The sequence below is a fragment of the Lepisma saccharinum genome, chromosome 8 (genome assembly GCF_977018435.1).
Source record: "Lepisma saccharinum chromosome 8, izLepSacc3.1, whole genome shotgun sequence".
In the NCBI taxonomy this organism is placed as follows: Eukaryota; Metazoa; Arthropoda; class Insecta; order Zygentoma; family Lepismatidae; genus Lepisma; species Lepisma saccharinum.
Genome location: NC_139236.1, coordinates 45677291 through 45700467, shown reverse-complemented (window position 1 = coordinate 45700467; position 23177 = coordinate 45677291). Strand labels below are relative to the sequence as shown.

At 41.4% G+C, this 23177-nt stretch overlaps 1 protein-coding gene across 1 annotated transcript in view; it reads right to left on the bottom strand.

The window, feature by feature from the left end:
• The window catches only part of LOC145990982 (proton-coupled amino acid transporter-like protein acs), a 163650-nt gene that overhangs the window by 80917 nt on the left and 59556 nt on the right, over positions 1–23177 (bottom strand). The gene's annotated exons all lie outside the window — the stretch shown is intronic.

The following is a 23177-nucleotide window of genomic DNA, read 5'->3' as shown; positions in this document are numbered from 1 at the left end:
CAATATAAACTTATACTTAAAAACAATCTAATAAAGTCGGTCTAACTGCTGTATTCAAGGGGTCCCGAGTTCATGTAGCCACATAATGATTCGGATCTCAGTTTGCACTGTATGTCCACTCCCGGTTAGCCTATCTGTGAATGAAATGGACTTGAAACCAAAACTGAAACACGGCCGGACTGCATCTTATTAGACGCAAATGCTGTATAGAGAAGTGATTTGGAGTGCTACTAGTAGGTGAGTGTACGGGTCAGAGTACAGGCTCTCCGTTGTGTGTACCGATCATTTTCTGATGTTCAACAATGAATTGAAAGGGGAAAATCAAGAAATTTCCCCTTCTACTATTCTAGGTTTTGGCTTGTAGATTTACATATGCATGTGTCCGTAGTGATTTTTTCGAATCGTAGTTAGCAACACTCGCATGTAAACAAAGCACGTGAGATGCTTTTAATACTGCCTGCATTTGTGGACAGCTTGATTGCTGTTAAATAAAACCGGTACTATACGTAGCAGTATATCATAAAGGTTGCATAACGTTGCGGCAACGTTAAGGCCATTCATATTGGTTAAACTAAGAACATTGTTAAGAAATAAACCCAAAGTGTGTGACGGTTATTTTTTGTTTTTAGCTTGTAGGAGCAACCTTTTTTCACCTTTCCACGTATACAAAACTAGTTTTAGGACATGCGAGGCAATAAGAAGTTATAGAGCGTCCTGGATGGCCTAGTGGTACCGTCGTATTGTAATCAAGGGGTCGCGGGTTCGATACTCGGTGGAGACACATAGCACAGTGATTCGGGTCCCACTTTAAACTGTTGGTCCAGTCCCGATTAGCCTTCCTGTTTATAAAATGGACTTAAAACAACAAATCAATCAATAAGAAGTTATATTACCCAAATTCATTTGTAAACGTCATTGACAAAATCCAGTCTGAGGTACGAAAAAGGAATTCGTTGAACAGTAGGATTTATAAATATTACCAGGCAAATTGTCCATTGCTGTGTTCAATAATTCCGTCTTACAGAGCGCCAGGTTCAAGCAGCAGTTGGAAACCTCTGCTCTAATATCAACACAACCTCATTCCTTAAAAATACGTAGGATGTAAGGAAACAAGCAAGAGCTGCATATTCTACGTAACCGTGATATGCTCCATATCAGTACATTGGCACATTCTCTGGTTTATTGGTTATAGAATTCTTACGAATTACTAATAAGCATTTAATATCATAATTAACTAGCAATTGAATCCGAATTCATCATCCACGTTTTCTGTTTGTAGCATTCATATTTTCCTGAAGGGCTGAAGTTGAAACCCACTTTATGCACAGATTGCCTAATCAGGAATGGACATACAGTTTAAAGTGGGATCCGCACCACTTTCTAACCGCGAGTTTTTTATTTTCTTCCGTTGCGGAACTGCTAAGAGATTGTATTGTGCGTACATTTCAGTTAAGAGGTGGCACGGGTCTTGCTAGTAATCCCACGGGTAGAACGAAATTACTATTTACTTTGGAGGCCATAATACCTGATTTGTTTGCTTAACCACCACTGCATTACCCAATCCAACTCATGACACACTGATAGTCAAATCAGAGCAATTGCAGTAATATGAAACACGTAACGAAAGAAATGTGTGTGTTACTACATTTACGAACATATAGCACAATATGTTGAGTAACAATAATAAACCAAATTGAAGAGTACCGGAACTGGAATCTTTCCAGGGGTGTGTGCAGCGTTCAAAGTGAGGGGGGAGATGCAAGAGAATGGCATCTTTTGCTAGAACTTTAGAGTAGTTACAGTGGGATCCATGAGTATTACCGTGCAAATTGCCCATTACTACGGTTTCATTAATTTTTCTCTTACATCCTATTTGTTTTTAAGCGATGGATTTTTATGTATGCTGGTGCAGAAGTTGTCAACAGCTTGGTTTGAGTTTTCCTTTAATTCTTGAAGCTCTCATTGGGTCAAATGAAGTGCACGAACATGGTGATGGACAATTTGCACGGTAATACTCATGGGTCCCACTATACCAACCTGCGTGGACAGACAGAGAGGTAATTAATGTCGATTCAAATGTAAAAACGCATAGATTTGACAAAGTTCCAAACCTTAAAAAAAATAATTTAGAATTAGTTCATATTGTACGCCACAGGTATTAGAAAAAGTGATTCGTCTAATGGAAACTATTGTATAATTATTTTTATGCAAAATATAGCTCTAAATATATTTCAATTACATTGTAAAGTTTCACATTAGATTTAAAAATACTCGTATATAAAAAAAAGTTGAAATTATAACTCACCTGTAACGTATGATACCGCCCATTTTGCACACTACCCAAGAAGTGTCTGTGTATCTGGCAACACTGACGTCGTAGAAAATGTCTTTCCTTTTTTTTTTTACCAAACTACTGCATTTTCTCCAACGTTCCCTTGTGAATAATTTGCAACTCCCGCGATTATTTGTAAATTAAAATGTTATTTAAAACTTTACATTTTTTTCCTGTTCATTGATTGAGACCTGAGCAACATGATTTTATTTTAATTCTTTCTTATGCCAAATTGGCTGCGATCAGGTCAAATCAATCTGCAGAACACGAATCTACATCTCTAGCCATGTATACGATTGACTCTATATCTACGCAGTTACAGGGATGCTAATAACGAACCAGCTGTTGCCAGAACCAGTAAAAACAATACTAAGAAACAGATATCGAAGAAACAAGGTTATGCAAATCTGTCTGGTTTGAAAGCTAAAGTCGAAATGAAAAGGCTTCCATCGATGGAGACTGTAATAGGGTATAAATTCTCTCCAAGGTTATTCAGTCTTGTTATTTTGTCACCAACCGCACCATTAAGGACTTGCTTGCCTCCAGCATACATTCGACTTCGCAACCTGATCACGCACTTCCATTTGTTTGTTTTTTTTTGCGTTTTTTCTCTCCAGCAGATTTTTCCCACTTCCTAAAACCAATGCGCAAAAGGTTTTCTTTATTTTTTTGCTATTCCTCATATGCCCTCACTCACTCTCCTACTCCAAAATATACCGTTTTGTCACTCCAGTGCGAATTTTCCTGCATTAAAAGACATAAACAGTACAGCCTTAGCACATGACTGCGAAAATTCAGACAATAGTGTCGACGTGCATCGCTGTAAATGTTTTCGCTATCCTATTTTGAACGTTGAAAATTGCACAAGGCAAGTCGGAGTAACAGATACTAATTGCCACTTTCGATTTCTTCTCAGTCGAAGATATACCAAATCTGCACACCGAACTGTCATTTGTGAGTTTGCTAGATTCAATCAACGAGCCTTTTTTTTCTGGAGATTGTTCACAACACAACACAAACATATCATGGGATACGTCGCTTATTCTGGAAAGCAAACGCGAGATCACTAGCGCCGCCACGCGGATGGTGCGAAAATGTTGGAAGCACTGTGGTTGAATAACGTTGCACAACACGCAAAATGAGCTCATGCATAGGCGTCGACTTTGGGGGAAGAGGCACTTTCTGCCCCCCGAAAATTCACGTAGAAGGGCACATTTTATGTAAATTTACATATATAAAGTATTGTTTATGCCAATCTTACCCCCCCCCCAACATTTATCTTAAGTTGGCGCCTCTGAGCTCATGTATGCATTTTAAGAAATTTTACTTGCATTACCTTACGTGGGCTTGTTATATGAGACATTTTACGTTCTATTTTTTTTTAAATTATTTCATTTATTTTCAAAAGGAGATCATTTGTTGAAAACAAATTCTCGATGTATTGCAATAGATTGACACACCTGTATGTGTGTCGCCCTTCGAAACTATAATTTGCAACTGACTAAATTCGACAAATCATTGTTACTTTCCCCATAGAGTAGAAGTGGCAAAGCATATACCAACAAGTAGGGATAGTAGCGAGAACGAGACGAAACTTATCGAGATGAGAACGAGACAGGCTCCTTTTAAATCGAGATGATGTGAGAGTATGTGTTCCAGACTTTCGTAAGCTATAATATACGATATGTGAAAACCAATATTACTTTACTATGCGACTTATTCAGCGATAGGCCTCTCAGCGGATGCCTACTTGATTATATGTAGACAAGTCATATTATATTTATGGAAATTATGAAATCAATCCATTAGTAGCAACTATGTACCAGTGTCACGATCTTGCATGTATTTTGGATAAAATCCCGAAAAGCTGTTTGCTTCAATGACTCAAGTCGCTGTGAAAGTGTCTCTTTAGGGGACAACGAGCTTAATATGTTGTTTAGAGTATATATTTCTAGAACGAGACGGATGCCTATAAATGGAGACAAGAACGATACATGCAACTAAAGACGAGATTGAGACTTTGCCCAGTCTCGTCTAGTCTAGATACCATTTGTACTATAACCTGTCCCAGCTAACTGTGTAGCAAGGCCGCGTATAGCGTCAGAGAAGCGAGGGAAATCTATTGGCCAGAGCGAAGCAATACACGCTGCTGGGAAGGCTGGTAACTGCAGTCGCTTCCCACTCCACGCAATCCCATTCCTTCTCACGTGTTCATTGGTGGAGCCGTCTCGGGTCACTACTTGCGCAGAGACTTGTTTTCGTTCGGCTGCTCCAGAGTCAGCTGGGACAGAGTGTAGAGAGCTACAGGAAGAGGATTTCGCTCGAGCGCCAAATAGTTCGCTCGGAGAACGCTAGGTAGCGCACGGAATAGAGAGCTTCTACGCTCGACTGAATAACGCTGGAACAGGCAAAACGAGCTGTATACGCTCGAAGCCCAGTAGTACTCGTATAACCGTAATTTGTCCGTGGTAGTGGACCCTCATATACAGGGTAATTCTAAAGGTATAGTACAAACGAAAACCACAGATACCTCCCATGAAATAGAGACGAAAGTTCCCCTTCCACTTTGCCGAGAGATGCCTCCGTGAGGAGCTAGACAACGCCGAAAACGTGTGAAAATGAACTTCACACCTCTGTACAGCCAGTACCAGTGAAGATAGAAAGGCGGAACAAACGAAATCAAAAGGAACACCAAAGTCGCCCATCCGAAAAACACTAGGCGGCAGCTGCGCAACGCATGCGCATGGGGTTCCACAAAGGAAATAGGAGTGTCCCGCAAGACAAGTGAAGGGAAAGGGTAGCGATCGACAACGGTAGGGAGAAAAGAAGCTATGAAGCATGAAGTAACAATTGCACAGCTGGAAACAAACACCATGACTGAAGCAGTGCAGTCGAGAAAAGTAGTGCGGGGTTGCAGAACCACGGGAGGACGACGTAGGATGTAAAAACACACCGAGAATGCAAGCAAAGTGGTCCGTGACACTCGACAGGCAACAGACGCGTACATGGTTCGGGGCAGAAATGGCGGCGCTGGCGGTGCAGCGCAAGGTGAGTCCCCAAAACACAGTGGGGAGACACCGCAGCAAGAACAAAGCACGGTGTAACAAAAGAGAAAGAGGACCGGACGGGGAATGGTACCTGCCAAGGAGACAACAAATGCGGGACGAGGGATTCCCCGTAGCAGCACCGAGGGGATGTCACACAGAGGTCGTGCGCCAGCAGGACAAACACAGCAACTACGGGCACAGGAGGTTATTGCTAATGAAAGGTGCACGTACAGATAGGACCACGTACCCTGTACTGACGTTGTAACAAACGTCGTGATGGGGCCCAATCAGCCTCTTAGAAATGAAGCCGGAGGCACATCGCTGGGTGGGAGCGGGCGAAAGGCTGCTGGAGTGTCGTACGGACCCCACCACTCCGTACGGTGGACGACACTAATGGACGAGGTCGGAATGTTTCCATCCCGATCACCAGGTCCACCGTTCCCAGACCTGACGCGGCTGCTTGCTTCCGAGCGCAACCCCAGCCGAACAACTCGAGTCCCTCCTCGGCCGCAGCTTTCCGCTCCGAAACCAAGCGTGGCCTCACACCACCGCAGCCGCACACTGCCGCGTGGGTGTGAGACCGGGCCGAGCAAGGCTGGACAGATAAACTGCGTGGGACAATCGTGTAATGAAGCTACGTGGGGTTATGCACGTCTGTTCAACTGCTGGGTTACCCCACATTGGTGTACACAAACACCACACGATCGTACGTAGTGCTCCCCGTCGGCTCGAGCAAGACGGACGAAGTACGTGTTGTGGGTGAATGGGGCAAGAATGAAGGACGCTACATGTGTTCCACGATGACAAGGCCCCAGAGTACATGGCCCCACCTGACGGCAGTGGTCAGGTAGTGAAGAGCACAGGCACGGGTGGCTCAGGAACGTCAGTTGATTGTACCACAGCCTCGTGAGGACGTGTGGGCTGATTGGAAGTGCAGCGTCAGGGAGCGTGTCAGTGAAAGAGCCGGTGCGGTGGTGGTGTGCTTGACGTACGACAATTGAGTACGTTGTTTCGAAGCCGTTGTGACCAGTGTGTGTGTGTGTGCCACCTGTGCACTGCAGTACAGTATTCCATAATTGGCACTATCCTCACCGTACCATGGAACGCTACACATTTGTAGAACTGAGTGACATGCATTTTGTCTACGGCCTTGCAGATGGCAATGGCCGAGCAGCTGCACGCCTTTATCGCGGACGGTATCCGGAGAGGCGACAACCCGACAGCAGGTTGTTTTCGAACGTGCACCGTACCCTTGGTGAATCGGGTGTGTTACGTGCAGGCCATCATGTCGGTCACCCAAGACATGTGCGCACCGCGGCGGTCGAGGACGACGTACTTGCTCGCGTGGATGACACACTGTCCACTAGCACCCGTAGCATTGCACCTTCAGTGGGAGTGTCACAGTCGACAGTGTGGCGTGTCCTTCATGATGATCTGCTGTATCCCTATCATCCACAACGAGTCCACGCGTTGCAGGCTGGGGATTACCCACGACGTGTGGAATTCTGTCAACGACTGTTGCAGTTTTGTACCGACGATCCCCGTTTTTTGCGCCATGTGTTTTTCACGGACGAGGCAACATTCACCCGTGAGGGCATCTTCAATTGCCGAAACAGCCATGTGTGGGATTATGAACATCCACATGCAGCAGTCGAGGTGCACCATCAGACCCAGTTTGCAGTGAATATCTGGGCAGGTATCATCGATGAACAGATTATCGGTCCATACCTGCTGCCACCACGTTTAAATGGCCGCCTCTATCGCACCTTTCTTGCATCAGTCCTTCCAGAGCTGCTAGAAGATGTACCCCTCAACGTGCAACATAGTATGTGGTTTCAATTGGATGGAGCGCCTGCACATTTTGATGGCACAGTGCGAACCCTTTTGCACCGTACCTACCCACAGCGCTGGATCGGCAGAGAGGGCTCCGTCCCCTGGCCCGCCCGTTCGCCTGACCTCACACCAATGGATTTCTTATTGTGGGGCCATGTGAAAACACTCGTCTACGAGACACCGGTGCCTGACAAGGAAACATTGGTAGCGCGGATACTTGCAGCATCGGCCGAGGTGTGTACCATGCCAGGGATTTTTGATAGGGTTCGCCAGAATTTCCTTCGACGCTGCAATGCCTGCATTGAATGTGGTGGTTGTCAATTTGAGCAACTTTTGTAACAACGTCAGTCCGGGGTACGACTATGTACTACGTACTATTCCTATCTGTAAGTGCACCTTTGCGTGGCGATAAACCTCCTGTGCCCGTAGTTGCTGTGTTTGTCCTGCTGGCGCACGACCTCTGTGTGACATCCCCTCGGTGCTGCTACGGGGAATCCCTCGTCCCGCATTTGTTGTCTCCTTGACAGGTACCATTCCCCGTCCGGTCCTCTTTCTCTTTTGTTGAACCGTGATTTGTTCTTGCTGCGGTGTCTCCCCACTGTGTTTGGGGACTCCCCACGCGTTGCATGTGTTTGTTTCCCGCTGTGCAATTGTTACTTCATGCTTCATTGCTTCTTTTGTCCCTACCGTTGTCGATCGCTACCCTTTTCCTTCACTTGTCTTGCGGGACACTCCTATTTCCTTTGTGGAACCCCATGCGCATGCGTTGCGCAGCTGCAGCCTAGTGTTTTTCGGATGGGCGACTTTGGTGTTCCTTTTGTTTTCGTTTGTTCCGCCTTTCTATCTTCACTGGTACTGGCTGTACAGAGTAGGGATGGCCAAACGGATCCGGATCCGAAAAATCCGGATCCGTTCGGATCCGGATCCGAAAATTCCGGATCCGGATCCGGATCTGAAAGTTTCGGATCTGGATCCGGATCCGAAAGTTCCGGATCTGGATCCGGATCCGAGAGTTCCGGATCTGGATCCGGATCCGGGTCTGAAAGTTTCGGATCTGGATCCGGATCCGAAAATTTCGGATCCGGGTCCGAAATATTCGGATCTGGATCCGGATCCGGATCCGAGAGTTTCGTATCTCAATCCCATTATAATATTACCACAACTTAAAAGGTATTATGATCTTCTATTACAAAGAAATTTTTCGTTAGTCCAACAAGAATTTTTTTCAAGTGTTGTTCCTAAAATACTTTGCTACGCATCGGCTAACACACTCGTGCACACATCTCAGAGGTGATTTTGTAAATGCCATTGAAACGAATATGTATTCATTCGAATGTATTGGAAATGAAAACACACATAAATGTGAGACATTCCATTCCAGGATGAAACCTTTAACACATATAACAAGATAGAAATGTTATACAAAAATTATACAATTGTTCTACAGTTACAGTTCTACAAATTAAAATAAAACATTATAATATATGCAGTGTTAAATAATTACAAGGGAGGTTATCTAAGTATCCCCCTCCGATTTCCATGATACTTGGCAGGTGTGTGTATAAACGGGCCCAAATGAAGAAATTCGTGTTTTTTTTTGTTTCGGCTAAAAAACTGTTTTAGGGGGCAACCCCCCCCCCCCTCAAATGTCAATATGAGGACAAATTTAAGTGGGCATTTGACTTATGTGTCCCCCTCCGATTTCCATGAAACTTTGCAGGTGTATAGTGGGGCCCAAAGGAAGAAATACGTGTTTTTTTGTTTCAGCTAAAAACTGTTTTAGGGGGCAAAATCCCCTCAAATGTCAGGATGAGGACAAATTGAAGTAAGGATCTGACCCCTGTGTCCCCCTCCGATTTTCATGAAACTTGGCAGGTATATAGAGGGGCCCAAAGGAAGAAATACGTGGTTTTTTTTTGTTTCGGCTAAAAAAAAACTGTTTTAGGGGGCAAAACCCGCCTCAAATGTCACGATGAGGACAAATTGACGTGAGGATGATCTGACCCCTGTGTCCCCCTCCGATTCTCATGAAATTTGACAGGTGTATAGAGAGTCCGTATGCCCCTTGTTTCTTCCTATGCCATATTTACGTGGTTTCGGGGTCAGATCCCCACTTCAATTTCTCCTCATCTTGACATTTGAGGGGGGGGGATGAAAACACACATAAATGTGAGAAATTCCATTCCAGGATGAAACCTTTAACACATATAACAAGATAGAAATGTTATACAAAAATTATACAATTGTTCTACAGTTACAGTTCTACAAATTAAAATAATGATCTGGATTTCGGATCCGCTAGGATCCGGATCTGACCATCCCTACTATACACCTGCCACGTTTCATGGAAATCGGAGGGGAACACAGGGGTCAGATCCCCACTTCAATTTGTCCTCATCTTGACATTTGAGAGGTGGTTGCCCCCTAGAACAAATTTTTTGCCGAAACAAAAAAACACGTATTTCTTCATTTGGGCCCTGCAAGTTTCATGGAAATCGGAGGGGGAGACTTAGACCTCCCTTGTAAGTGTTAATTAATTACAAATCGCGCACGCGCGCACACACTATATATATATATATATATGTGTATGTATATTATATATATCGGGTGGGCTGAAAAGTTCGTAGGCTGACTCATAGATGGCGTTACTAGAATTAAATCCATGTGATTTTTACTTAGTACTAACCTTCAAAATATACGTGTATAAATTTCACAGCTGCCGGATAATTAGTTCGTGAGATATAGCATTGTGAGTGAAGCAGCTTTTGTTATTGTGAAAAAATGGATAAAAAAGAATTTCGTGTGTTAATAAAGCATTGCTTTTTTGCGAAAAAAAATACTGTTGAAGCCAAGGCTTGGCTTGATAAACATTATTCGGACTCTGCACCAGGAAAAATCAACCGTTGAGAAGTGGTTTGCTAAATTTAAACGAGGCGAAATGAGCATCGAAGACGATGCACGCAGTGGACGCCCCAAAGAGGCTGTTACCGACAAAAACATCAAAAAAGTCCACAAAATAATTTTAAATGATCGTAAAGTGAAGTTGATCGAGATAGCTGAGACTTTAAAAATATCAAAGGAACGTGTTGACATATTGTGCATGAATATTTGAACATGCGAAAGCTGTGTGCAAAATGGGTGCCGCGCGTGCTCACAATCGATCAAAAGCAACAACGTTTTGATGATTCGGAGTAATGTTTACCGATATTCAACCGTAATAAACACGAATTTTTCCGTCGATATATTACAATGGATGAAACATGGCTCCATAACTACACTCCAGAGTCCAATCGACAGTCAGCCGAGTGGACTGCACGTGATGAACCGAATCCAAAGCGTGGAAAGACGCAACAGTCGGCTGGCAAGGTTATGGCATCAGTATTCTGGGATGCGCATGGTATTATATTCATCGATTACCTCAAAAAGGGCCAGACCATCAACAGCGATTATTACATAGCGTTGTTGGAGCGTTTAAAGGATAAAATCACGAAAAAATGGTCCCATTTGAAGAAGAAAAAAGTGCTGTTTCATCAAGACAATGCACCGTGTCACAAATCAATGAAAACGATGGCAAAATTATATGAATTAGACTACGAATTGCTTCCCCATCCACCATATTCTCCAGATCTGGCCCCCAGTGACTTTTTCCTGTTTGCAGACCTTAAAAGAATGCTCGCTGGAAAGAAATTTAGCACTGATGAAGAGGTAATCGCCGAAACTGAGGCCTATTTTGAGGCTAAAGAGAAATCGTACTATAAAAATGGCATCGAAAAATTGTATGACCGCTATAATCGTTGTATCACCCTCGAAGGCAACTATATTGAATAATAAAATCGAATTTTGTCAAAAAAATATTTTTTACTTTGTTAGCCTACGAACTTTTCAGCCCAACTGTTATATGTATATTAGCAGGTAACAATATGTTATAAGCACATTGTTACTTTCCAAAGAACCGCATGTGGGATGGCAAAACGGATCCGGATCCGAAACTTCCGGATCCGGATCCGAAAGTTTTGGATCCGGATCCGAAAGTTTTGGATCCGGATCCGAAAGTTCTGGATCCGGATCCGAAAGTTCTGGATCCGGTTCCGAAAGTTCTGGATCCGGATCCGAAAGTACTGGATCCGGATCCGAAAGTGCTGGATCCGGATCCGAAAATTCTGGATCCGGATCCGAAAGTTCTGGATCCGGATCCGAAAGTTCCGGATCCGGATCTGAAAATTCCGGATCCGCGGATCCGGATCCGAAAAATTTTAGGATCCGGATCCTTAGGATCCGGAACCAACCGGATCCGGATTTCGGATCCGCTAGGATCCGGATCTGGCCATCCCTAGTACAGAGGTGTGAAGTTCATTTTCACACGTTTTCGGCGTTGTCTAGCTCCTCACGGAGGCATCTCTCGGCAAAGTGGAAGGGGAACTTTCGTCTCTATTTCATGGGAGGTATCTGTGGTTTTCGTTTGTACTATACCTTTAGAATCACGCTGTATGGATCGTGAAATCAAAGACTCGATGAAATTGAAACTTAAGTGAGCATAGTCACGATATCCATGTTGAAATGAGGGTTAGTCTATCTTAGTAATAAAGTACACAGTGATATGCGAAAATAAGATGGAGGATTGTGGGCTGAAACTTCCAAAGCGGATATTTTACATAAACGTGTGTACGATTATTGTCACATTAAAATGATATTCCACTGTACACGCTCGAGCATAGCAAGCTCGAGGGCGAGAGGCTCGAACGAGTACGAGCGAGCGAAAGTGGTCTAATGGGGGATAAGCTAAATAAACCCAAAATTTCAGTGGATACGTTTCAGTACAGAGGCTACTTTTAATCTAAAGGGGCGCGATTTGTTAATTCTTATATTTCTTGCAAACTCATCTCCTCCGTGAACTTTCGAACAGAAAGATCACTGTTCAACCTACTTGTTACGCACAAAGGAATGTTTGCTTTCCGTTTGGAAGCTGGCCAGTGCAAAAATTGTGCGGAAAAAAGAGAGCGTACTGCCAAATCGTGTTCCCGACACACTTCACGTGCCTTTTTCGAGTCTCTCTGTGCTCCTTTTCACTTTCAGATCGTCCACACAAAGAAATCTCGGCACAGAAGCTTCGTTCACAAAACGTATCGCAGGGGCATGCTTTCATCCATCAAAACTTTGATAAGACTCTTCAACCGCATGGGAAATTGACTACAGGCATATGCTTCAATAACTTCTATTATAATATACGTGTATTGTATGTACGTTTATATTCAATTCATGAATTGAAATCGTGGCTAATGAATAAATTTTCAAGAAAGGCGAATTGAATCATTTGGTTAATAATTAATATATATTTTTTTATTTTACGTCGCTTTTCTGTCACTTGTGGCTAATTGCGCTGATCAAGAGTATTGATTGGATGAAACTGACGAAGTGGGACCACCCCTGTGAAGTTGGCCCGACCCATTCGCGTTGCCCACTTCAAAACTAGTCAGGACGTTAGTTCTTCGTTAGTTCTCGATAGTTCTCATAAAATTTTCGTTAGTTCCGAAAATACATAGAAACTATTAAGGAAATAAATGGGTCGGGCCAACTTCACACTTTTTCGACCCATATTCAAATTCGAACCGAAAACCATCCAGATCGATTGATTTTCGTTAGTTCCCGTTAGTTCACATAAAATTTTCGTTAGTTCTCAAAATTTATCCAATTTATTCGCCGAACAAAAAATGGAGGTAATTTGCAGTTTTCCAGTTTTCACACGGATATTTTATCAAAAAATGGTCCGTATTGGTAGAATGTAGAGAGTATGAGTAAATTATATTGAAACTTCAGTCATTTTATCAAATTTATCCAATTTATTCACTGAATAAATGATTAGACGAAATGTGTTGTCCTGAACGGCCAAATTTCGTTGCCCACCTCAAGCCTAGTCAGGACGTTAGTTCTTCGTTAGTTCTCGATAGTTCTCGTAAAATTTTCGTTAGTTCTCAAAATTTATCCAATTTATTCGCCGATTAGAAAATGGAAGCAATTTGAAATTTCCCAATTTTGACACGGAATTTTTCTCAAAAAATTGTCCGTATTGATGGAATCTAGAGAGTATGGGTCAATTTTGTTGAAGCTTTAGTCATTTTATCAAATTTATCCAATTTATTCACTGAATAAATACTTAGACGAAACGTGTTGTCCTGAACGGCCAAATTTCGTTGCCCACCTCAAACCTAGTCAGGACGTTAGTTCTTCGTTGGTCCTCGATAGTTCTCGTAAAATTTTCGTTAGTTCTCAAAATTTATCCAATTTATTCGCCGATTAGAAAATGGAAGCAATTTGAAATTTCCCAATTTTGACACGGAATTTTTCTCAAAAAAATGTCCGTATTGATAGAATCTAGAGAGTATGGGTCAATTTTGTTGAAGCCTTAGTCATTTTATCAAATTTATCCAATTTATTCACTGAATAAATGCTTAGACGAAACGTGTTGTCCTGAACGGCCAAATTTCGTTGCCCACCTCAAACCTAGTCAGGACGTTAGTTCTTCGTTAGTTCTCGATAGTTCTCGTAAAATTTTCGTTAGTTCTCAAAATTTATCCAATTTATTCGCCGATTAGAAAATGGAAGCAATTTGAAATTTCACAATTTTGACACGGAATTTTCTCACAAAATGGTCCGTATTGGTAGAATGTAGGGAGTATGGGTAAATTATGTTCAAACTTTAGTCATTTTATCAAATTTATCCAATTTATTCACTGAATAAATGCTTAGACAAAATGTGTTGTCCTGAACGGCCAAATTTCGTTGCCCACCTCAAAGCTAGTCAGGACGTTAGTTCCTCGGCAGTTCTCGATAGTTTTTATAAAATTTTCGTTAGTTCCGAAAATACATGGAAACTATTAAGGAAATAAATGGGTTGGGCCAACTTCACACTTTTTCGACCCATATTCAAATTCGAACCGAAAACCATCCAGATCGATTGATTTTCGTTAGTTCCCGTTAGTTCTCATAAAATTTTCGTTAGTTCTCAAAATTTATCCAATTTATTCGCCAAACAAAAAATCGAGTTAATTTGCAGTATTCCAGTTTTCACAAGGATGTTTTATCAAAAAATGGTCCGTATTGGTAGAATGTAGAGAGTATGAGTAAATTATATTGAAACTTTAGTCATTTTATCAAATTTATCCAATTTATTCACTGAATAAATGATTAGACGAAATGTGTTGTCCTGAACGGCCAAATTTCGTTGCCCACCTCAAGACTAGTCAGGACGTTAGTTCTTCGTTAGTTCTCGATAGTTCTCATAAAATTATCTTTAGTTCTCAAAATTTATCCAATTTATTCGCCGATTAGAAAATGGAAGCAATTTAAAATTTCTCAATGTTGACACGGAATGTTTCTCAAAAAATGGGCAGTATTGATAGAATCTAGAGAGTATGTGTCAATTTTGTTGAAAATTTAGTCATTTTATCAAATTTATCCAATTTATTCACTGAATAAATGCTTACACGAAATGTGTTGTCCTGAACGGCCAAATTTCGTTGCCCAACTCAAATCTAGTCAGGACGTTAGTTCTTCGTTAGTCCTCGATAGTTCTCGTAAAATTTTCGTTAGTTCTCAAAATTTATCCAATTTATTCGCCGATTAGAAAATGGAAGCAATTTGAAATTTCCCAATTTTGACACGGAATTTTCTCACAAAATGGTCCGTATTGGTAGAATGTAGAGAGTATGGGTAAATTATGTTCAAACTTTAGTCATTTTATCAAATTTATCCAATTTATTCACTGAATAAATGCTTAGACAAAATGTGTTGGCCTGAACGGCCAAATTTCGTTGCCCACCTCAAAGCTAGTCAGGACGTTAGTTCCTCGGCAGTTCTCGATAGTTTTTATAAAATTTTCGTTAGTTCCGAAAATACATGGAAACTATTACACTTTTTCGACCCATATTCAAATTCGAACCGAAAACCATCCAGATCGATTGATTTTCGTTAGTTCCCGTTAGTTCTCATAAAATTTTCGTTAGTTCTCAAAATTTATCCAATTTATTCGCCGAACAAAAAATCGAGTTAATTTGCAGTATTCCAGTTTTCACAAGGATGTTTTATCAAAAAATGGTCCGTCTTGGTAGAATGTAGAGAGTATGAGTAAATTATATTGAAACTTTAGTCATTTTATCAAATTTATCCAATTTATTCACTGAATAAATGATTAGACGAAATGTGTTGTCCTGAACAGCCAAATTTCGTTGCCCACCTCAAGGCTAGTCAGGACGTTAGTTCTTCGTTAGTTATCGATAGTTCTCATAAAATTTTCTTTAGTTCTCAAAATTTATCCAATTTATTCGCCGATTAGAAAATGGAAGCAATTTGAAATTTCTCAATGTTGACACGGAATTTTTCTCAAAAAATGGTCAGTATTGATAGAATCTAGAGAGTAAGTGTCAATTTTGTTGAAAATTTAGTCATTTTATCAAATTTATCCAATTTATTCACTGAATAAATGCTTACACGAAATGTGTTGTCCTGAACGGCCAAATTTCGTTGCCCACCTCAAATCTAGTCAGGACGTTAGATCTTCGTTAGTCCTCGATAGTTCTCGTAAAATTTTCGTTAGTTCTCAAAATTTATCCAATTTATTCGCCGATTAGAAAATGGAAGCAATTTGAAATTTCCCAAATTTTGACACGAAATTTTTCTCAAAAAATGGTCCGTATTGATAGAATCTAGAGAGTATGGGTCAATTTTGTTGAAGCTTTAGTCATTTTATCAAATTTATCCAATTTATTCACTGAATAAATGCTTAGACGAAACTGTTGTCCTGAACGGCCAAATTTCGTTGCCCACCTCAAACCTAGTCAGGACGTTAGTTCTTCGATAGTTCTCGATAGTTCTCGTAAAATTTTCGTTAGTTCTCAAAATTTATCCAATTTATTCGCCGATTAGAAAATGGAAGCAATTTCAAATTTCCCAAATTCGACACGGAATTTTTCTCAAAAAATGGTCCGTATTGGTAGAATGTAGAGAGTATGTGTCAATTTTGTTCAAACTTTAGTCATTTTATCAAATTTATCCAATTTATTCACTGAATAAATGCTTAGACAAAATGTGTTGTCCTGAACGGCCAAATTTCGTTGCCCACCTCAAAGCTAGTCAGGACGTTAGTTCCTCGGCAGTTCTCGATAGTTTTTATAAAATTTTCGTTATTTCCGAAAATACATGGAAACTATTAAGGAAATAAATGGGTTGGGCCAACTTCACACTTTTTCGACCCATATTCAAATTCGAACCGAAAACCATCCAGATCGATTGATTTTCGTTAGTTCCCGTTAGTTCTCATAAAATTTTCGTTAGTTCTCAAAATTTATCCAATTTATTCGCCGAACAAAAAATCGAGTTAATTTGCAGTATTCCAGTTTTCACAAGGATGTTTTATCAAAAAATGGTCCGTATTGGTAGAATGTAGAGAGTATGAGTAAATTATATTGAAACTTTAGTCATTTTATCAAATTTATCCAATTTATTCATTGAATAAATGATTAGACGAAATGTGTTGTCCTGAACGGCCAAATTTCGTTGCCCACCTCAAGACTAGTCAGGACGTTAGTTCTTCGTTAGTTCTCGATAGTTCTCATAAAATTTTATTTAGTTCCGCAAATGCATAGAAACTATTAAGGAAATAAATGGGACACGCCAACGTCACACTTTTTTCACCCACAGGGGTGGGCACCGGTGGGCAAACGCCCACCCAAAAATTCCTGTGCCCACTCGATTGCCCACCCAATCAAATTAAATAAATATATACAATTAGGGAAATGTAAATGGTTCTGTAAGTATAGGCTGGTACTCACTCCATGTATATTTTACTTGTGAATTTGGAGATACTCGAGAGTTCAAAAGTTTCATCCCATAACAAGCTTTGCTGTCATTTGGCGAAATCTTTGTCTAATAAGCAAGTTTACAAAGATTAGAGAAAATATCTTCTTGAATGAAATTAATTTAAGCTTTTTCTTTCTTCTTCCTTAATTTTGTCATTGGAGAGCTAAAAGCACTATCAGAACTTTTTTTTTTTTTAACACTGCTATGACTGGAAGAAATCAACAAGCTTAGTAAGTTTTATTGGATATTCACAATTATGAGGTATGCTATATGATCAAGACTTAATCAGGATTTAGAAGGATTTGGAGGGTTGCAGCTCCCAGCCTTCAATGGGGAAAAATTGCTTTGAAATCAGCCATATATTGAAGTAAAAAAATATATTAGGAATGTGGAAGTATGAAAAGTATAACTAACCATCTGGCATGACTTGGGTTAAAGGTTATAGACTAACTGAAACTGTGCATAGATGGGAGTGAGTTCTTGATGTTGTCAACACCGGACCAGCACATAAATCTCGGCCTGGGTATGATCAAAGTAATAAACAATATACAAATAAAAGCATTTTCCTTGCCTTAATCACAATGATGACTATGAATGATGATGATGAAAATGATGAAGGGACACTCATAAAAACAGCCATGCTCAGACCGGGATTCGAACCTGGGACCCCTGGCGTCATAACCCACTGCGATAATCACTCCCCTGGTAATTTGATGTGTCACTTTCTTTATTCTCTGGCAGTTTTATTTGCATAACTGTCATCTTCAAATAATGCAATGTTTCTAAAATTACAATTTTTGATTTGTTCTAATTAATAACGAGTTATCACAAACACTACCATACCGAGGTGACCCAATTTTAATGTAACAGTTTTGTAGGTTTGGAAAAAATCTATAGAATTACTGAACTGATATTATTAGTGGCTAGCACTATTTGCAAGTTCTCTTCCAACATATAAATTTTCACTATCAGTTATGCAGTTCTTATGATTAACTTGCATGAATTTCAAAGATGATGAAGGAAGGGGTGGAAAGAAACTTTGTTCCCTGTGTATATAGCACCGTGCCATGAAGGTACATTAAGGTATCTGGGCCCTACATATGTTTCGATCATCTTGGAGGTGATGTGATCAGCACCACGCTGCGGCCGCTTTTATCCTCTTCCCCCCAGGTACCATTTGATTTTATGTTTGGTGGCCCATAGAGCCGCTTTATGTGGGGACAAAGCCGGAAAAATTACGACCTTAGATCACCCACCAAGATTTTCCTGCGTAGCAGTCAGACTAGAATCAAATGAAGCTAGAATTTCAGGAGAAATGCAATGGTGAAGGTTTCTTCAACAAATCTTTAATCAGGAAGATGTTACGACTGCATGATTGTAACAAATGTATCATTTTCCAGGTGTTAGAAAACAGTGTCATATATATATCACATCACCCGTTTAAAAAATTTGAGTTGAATGCAATATGGCACACGTCCGCTTGGAACACACCAACGTAGTTCCCCCTATGACTAACATGTTTCTATCGACCAATTGTAGCCAGCCTAACTCCTTTCCTTTCTATACGGGGCGTTAACGGACTTTTGAATCACCCTCTTGTCCCTTATATGTGACTTAGTCAGCATGAGATCAAGAGTTACACACGCACACACACATACATGTGTGTGTGTGTGTGTGTAAAGGCAAGTAGGTAGTAGGGGGCTTTGGTAATATTTTGCGGGGTGGGGGCCAAACTTTGTAGATCCGGCACTGCCAAGAGGATTATCTTGACTGCGGTTACAGGCGCTAGAGACTCATTTGCCTACAAGAATACAGTTTACAGGATGTACTATTCAGGAGGAAGGTCGACATTTGAGTGTGTTCGAAAAGGTCACACTTACAGCCCAAATGATCTGTAAAAAAGATACGAATTACTGGATACGATGATTAGGTTTGATGAATTCCTTATGTCCTGATTGCTTTCTACACAAGGTAAGAGGGAAATCGAGAGAGAGAGAGAGAGAGAGAGAGAGAGAGAGAGAGAGACTGGGGGTAGATACGTGCCTTACGTTTGTACTGCCCACCCTAATTTATCAATAAACAGCTTCTGCCCACCAGGTCGAAAAATTCTACCGACGCCCCTGTCGACCCATATTCAACTTCGAACCGAAAACCATCCAGATCGATTGATTTTCGTTAGTTCCCGTTAGTTCTCAAAATTTATCCAATTTCCTTGCCGAGCATATTTTTTTATTTAGTTCTTAACATTAGTCCAAGAAATATGGAGGCCATTTGTGGTTTCCCTATTTTCCGCAGTCGAGTTTGACGATACAGAGGTCCATGTTAGGTTTTAAACAATATTGCCCTGTTTTTTTTGTAATACTTAGGTAATTTTGACAAATGTATCCATTGTATTCATGAGATAAATGGGTTGTGAAAATTTGGAATTGGAAGTGGTCGGAGAAAACACTTTCTCTTTAGGGGGCGGAGATTTTTTTTTGGCGGGTTTCTTGTTTCGCCTTTTCCGCCCCGCAAAGTGTTTCATATTAATTAAAATAGATTAATTGGCCTCAATTTTCTAGTTCCACATCTTTGATCTATATCACTAATGTAAAAGCACATTTGTATCTAAATTTAAATTACAGCTTTCGAATTAGAATTGATAGGTACATAAGCAGTTGTTGGGAAAAGATTTGCTTTCTTGAATGGATGTATTTCCAAGTTTTATCATCATATTTCAGTAAGCTTATTACGTCTACCATATACACTCACATATCTAAAGTATTTCCGTATATATTTTGTAAATAGAATCTAATACTACAAAATTCATCTCTTGAATTTGCCATATGAACATTCATATGAAGCTAGAGAAAAAGAAAGAAAAATCATATTTCTACAAAATAGAAAATTTACTATGAAACCTTTTTACATTTGTAGCTTAAGATATTTGTATTCTGTCTTTCAAGTGTATCATCTATAATGTAACTTAATGGCTGCTGAATCTGGTCATGGAGCAAGTCCTGTTGCATTTTGCCAATCTAATGTAGTGGTTCTGAACCGTTGTGAAATCAAAGAGCGATAACTTAAATTTATTCTAGTCGTTGATCTACTAATATATATATATATATATATATATATATATATATAGACACACACTCCTCACAAAAAGTTTGGAATATTACTCTATTAGGCACAACAAATTTGGAATGTTATTACATTAGGCAATAGGTGATAGTCACAGTGGCATATGTCGGCGAAAAGACGGGAACGTCGACCATACAAATACCATGTGTTGTTGATTTTCAAGCCCGTGTCTATCACCTATTGTCTAACGTAACAATATTCCATACTTTTTGTGAACAGTATATATATATATATACAACCTTAGTGACAATGAAGTTCGACCAGAAAGGAATACGTGATTAAATGCACAGAGGCATAGGCGGTGGAATGGGTGACCCGCAGAAGTGACGCATGAGTGTAAGAGGAGGCGTGTGAGCAGGCAAGAATCGTGATCCCAGCATGTTGCACCCAAGGTCACGTAAAGAACGAAAACGGGGAACTATACGCGTGACATTGAACTTCGACCAGGCACCAGACCCATAGGGAAAAATTCCAGATAGTGGCGCATTCGACGGAAGCATGACGTCACGGACACAATAAGGGAGTCCGCCGTATATAAGCGCGTGCTGTGCACCGAAGAACCGCAGTGCATCATCACCATGGCCAGGGGCAAACCTATTGACAACACCGTGAGGAGAAGAGTGGTGGAGTTGCAACGGGATGGACTCAGTGAACGGGAAATAGGGCGCCAACTGAACTTACCCAAGTCAACCGTCCACTGCATCATCAAACACCACCAAAATACGGGTACTACAGAGCCAGGTAAGGCCCCCGGTCGAAAACGCCTGCTGAGCGTGCGTGACCTACGGATATTTAGGCGCTATATCCAGACCAACAATCATGTTTCTGTGGCCGAATTACTACTGTGGACTCGAGAACGCTTTCACATTGAAGTGTCAACCAGAACCATTCGCCGTTACCTACAGCGATGCGGTTACCGAGTGTACAAGGCGAAACGTAAACCCTTCCTTTTCATGTTGAACAAAGGCAATCGACTACGGTGGGCACGAATGTACCGGGGATGGACATTTCGGCAGTGGAACAGGGTTTTGTGGGACGGACGAATCCATTTTCAATGTTGTGTACGGGAAAAATACGGAAAACAGTCATTTGTCGGAAGGAGGAACAGAATGAAGCAAAATGTTATGCACGTCGGGTACAGAAACCTGCGTCAGTGATGGTAATGGGGATGTATGACGGCATCTGGGGTTGGCCCAACTACACGTCTGTGAGGGCATTGTGAATGCACACGCCTATACACGCATACTGGAGCGGCATCTTCCCACAGTGCGAAGGCACCTGTTCCACAGGCGGCGTCTCATCTTTCAACACGACAATGCCAGGCCTCATACAGCGCGGCTGACAAGATAATGGTTGACTCGCCATCACGTGCGAACTCTGCCATGGCCACCATCGAGTCCCGACCTCTCGCCCATTGAGAATGTGTGGCGTGTTCTTAAGCGACGTGTGCAACAGAGGGGACCCACGACAGTGGCTGCTCTTATCGCCTGCCTGCAGGAGGAATGGCACCGCATCGATGTGGAATACCTTGAACGACTCGTCCGCAGCATGCCCAGACGCATTGCCACAGTTATTCGCCGACGGGGCGGCGTCACACCAGGATCCCCTCTAACAGTGGTCGAACTTCAATGTCACGTGTAGATGGACGAAATTTTTTTATTTTGTGTGGACACCATACATTGCTGCGTTGCAGCGGAAATTTATGTTTTCCTTTGTTCCATGTAGCCTGCTGAATAAAAAATGTTCAGCATATGCATGTGTTCTCCTTCTTTCACAACGCACTCCTATATTTGTGACTGGTCGAACTTCATTGTCACTAAGGTTGTATATATATATATATATATATACTCTTCACAAAAAGTATGGAATATTGTTACGTTAGACAATAGGTGATAGACACGGGCTTGAAAATCAACAACACATGGTATTTGTATGGTCGACGTTCCCGTCTTTTCGCCGACATATGCCACTGTGACTATCACCTATTGCCTAATGTAATAACATTCCAAATTTGTTTTTCGTTAGTTCCCGTTAGTTCTCAAAATTTATCCAATTTCCTTGCCGAGCATATTTTTTTATTTAGTTCTTAACATTAGTCCAAGAAATATGGAGGCCATTTGTGATTTCCCTATTTTCCGCAGTCGAGTTTGACGATACAGAGGTCCATGTTAGGTTTTAAACAATATTGCCCTGTTTTTTTGTAATACTTAGGTAATTTTGACAAATGTATCCATTGTATTCATGAGATAAATGGGTTGTGAAAATTTGGAATTGGAAGTGGTCGGAGAAAACACTTTCTCTTTAGGGGGCGGAGATTTTTTTTTGGCGGGTTTCTTGTTTCTTGTTTCTATACAACCTTAGTGACAATGAAGTTCGACCAGTCACAAATATAGGAGTGCGTTGTGAAAGAAGGAGAACACATGCATATGCTGAACATTTTTTATTCAGCAGGCTACATGGAACAAAGGAAAACATAAATTTCCGCTGCAACGCAGCAATGTATGGTGTCCACACAAAATAAAAAAATTTCGTCCATCTACACGTGACATTGAAGTTCGACCACTGTTAGAGGGGATCCTGGTGTGACGCCGCCCCGTCGGCGAATAACTGTGGCAATGCGTCTGGGCATGCTGCGGACGAGTCGTTCAAGGTATTCCACATCGATGCGGTGCCATTCCTCCTGCAGGCAGGCGATAAGAGCAGCCACTGTCGTGGGTCCCCTCTGTTGCACACGTCGCTTAAGAACACGCCACACATTCTCAATGGGCGAGAGGTCGGGACTCGATGGTGGCCATGGCAGAGTTCGCACGTGATGGCGAGTCAACCATTATCTTGTCAGCCGCGCTGTATGAGGCCTGGCATTGTCGTGTTGAAAGATGAGACGCCGCCTGTGGAACAGGTGCCTTCGCACTGTGGGAAGATGCCGCTCCAGTATGCGTGTATAGGCGTGTGCATTCACAATGCCCTCACAGACGTGTAGTGGGCCAACC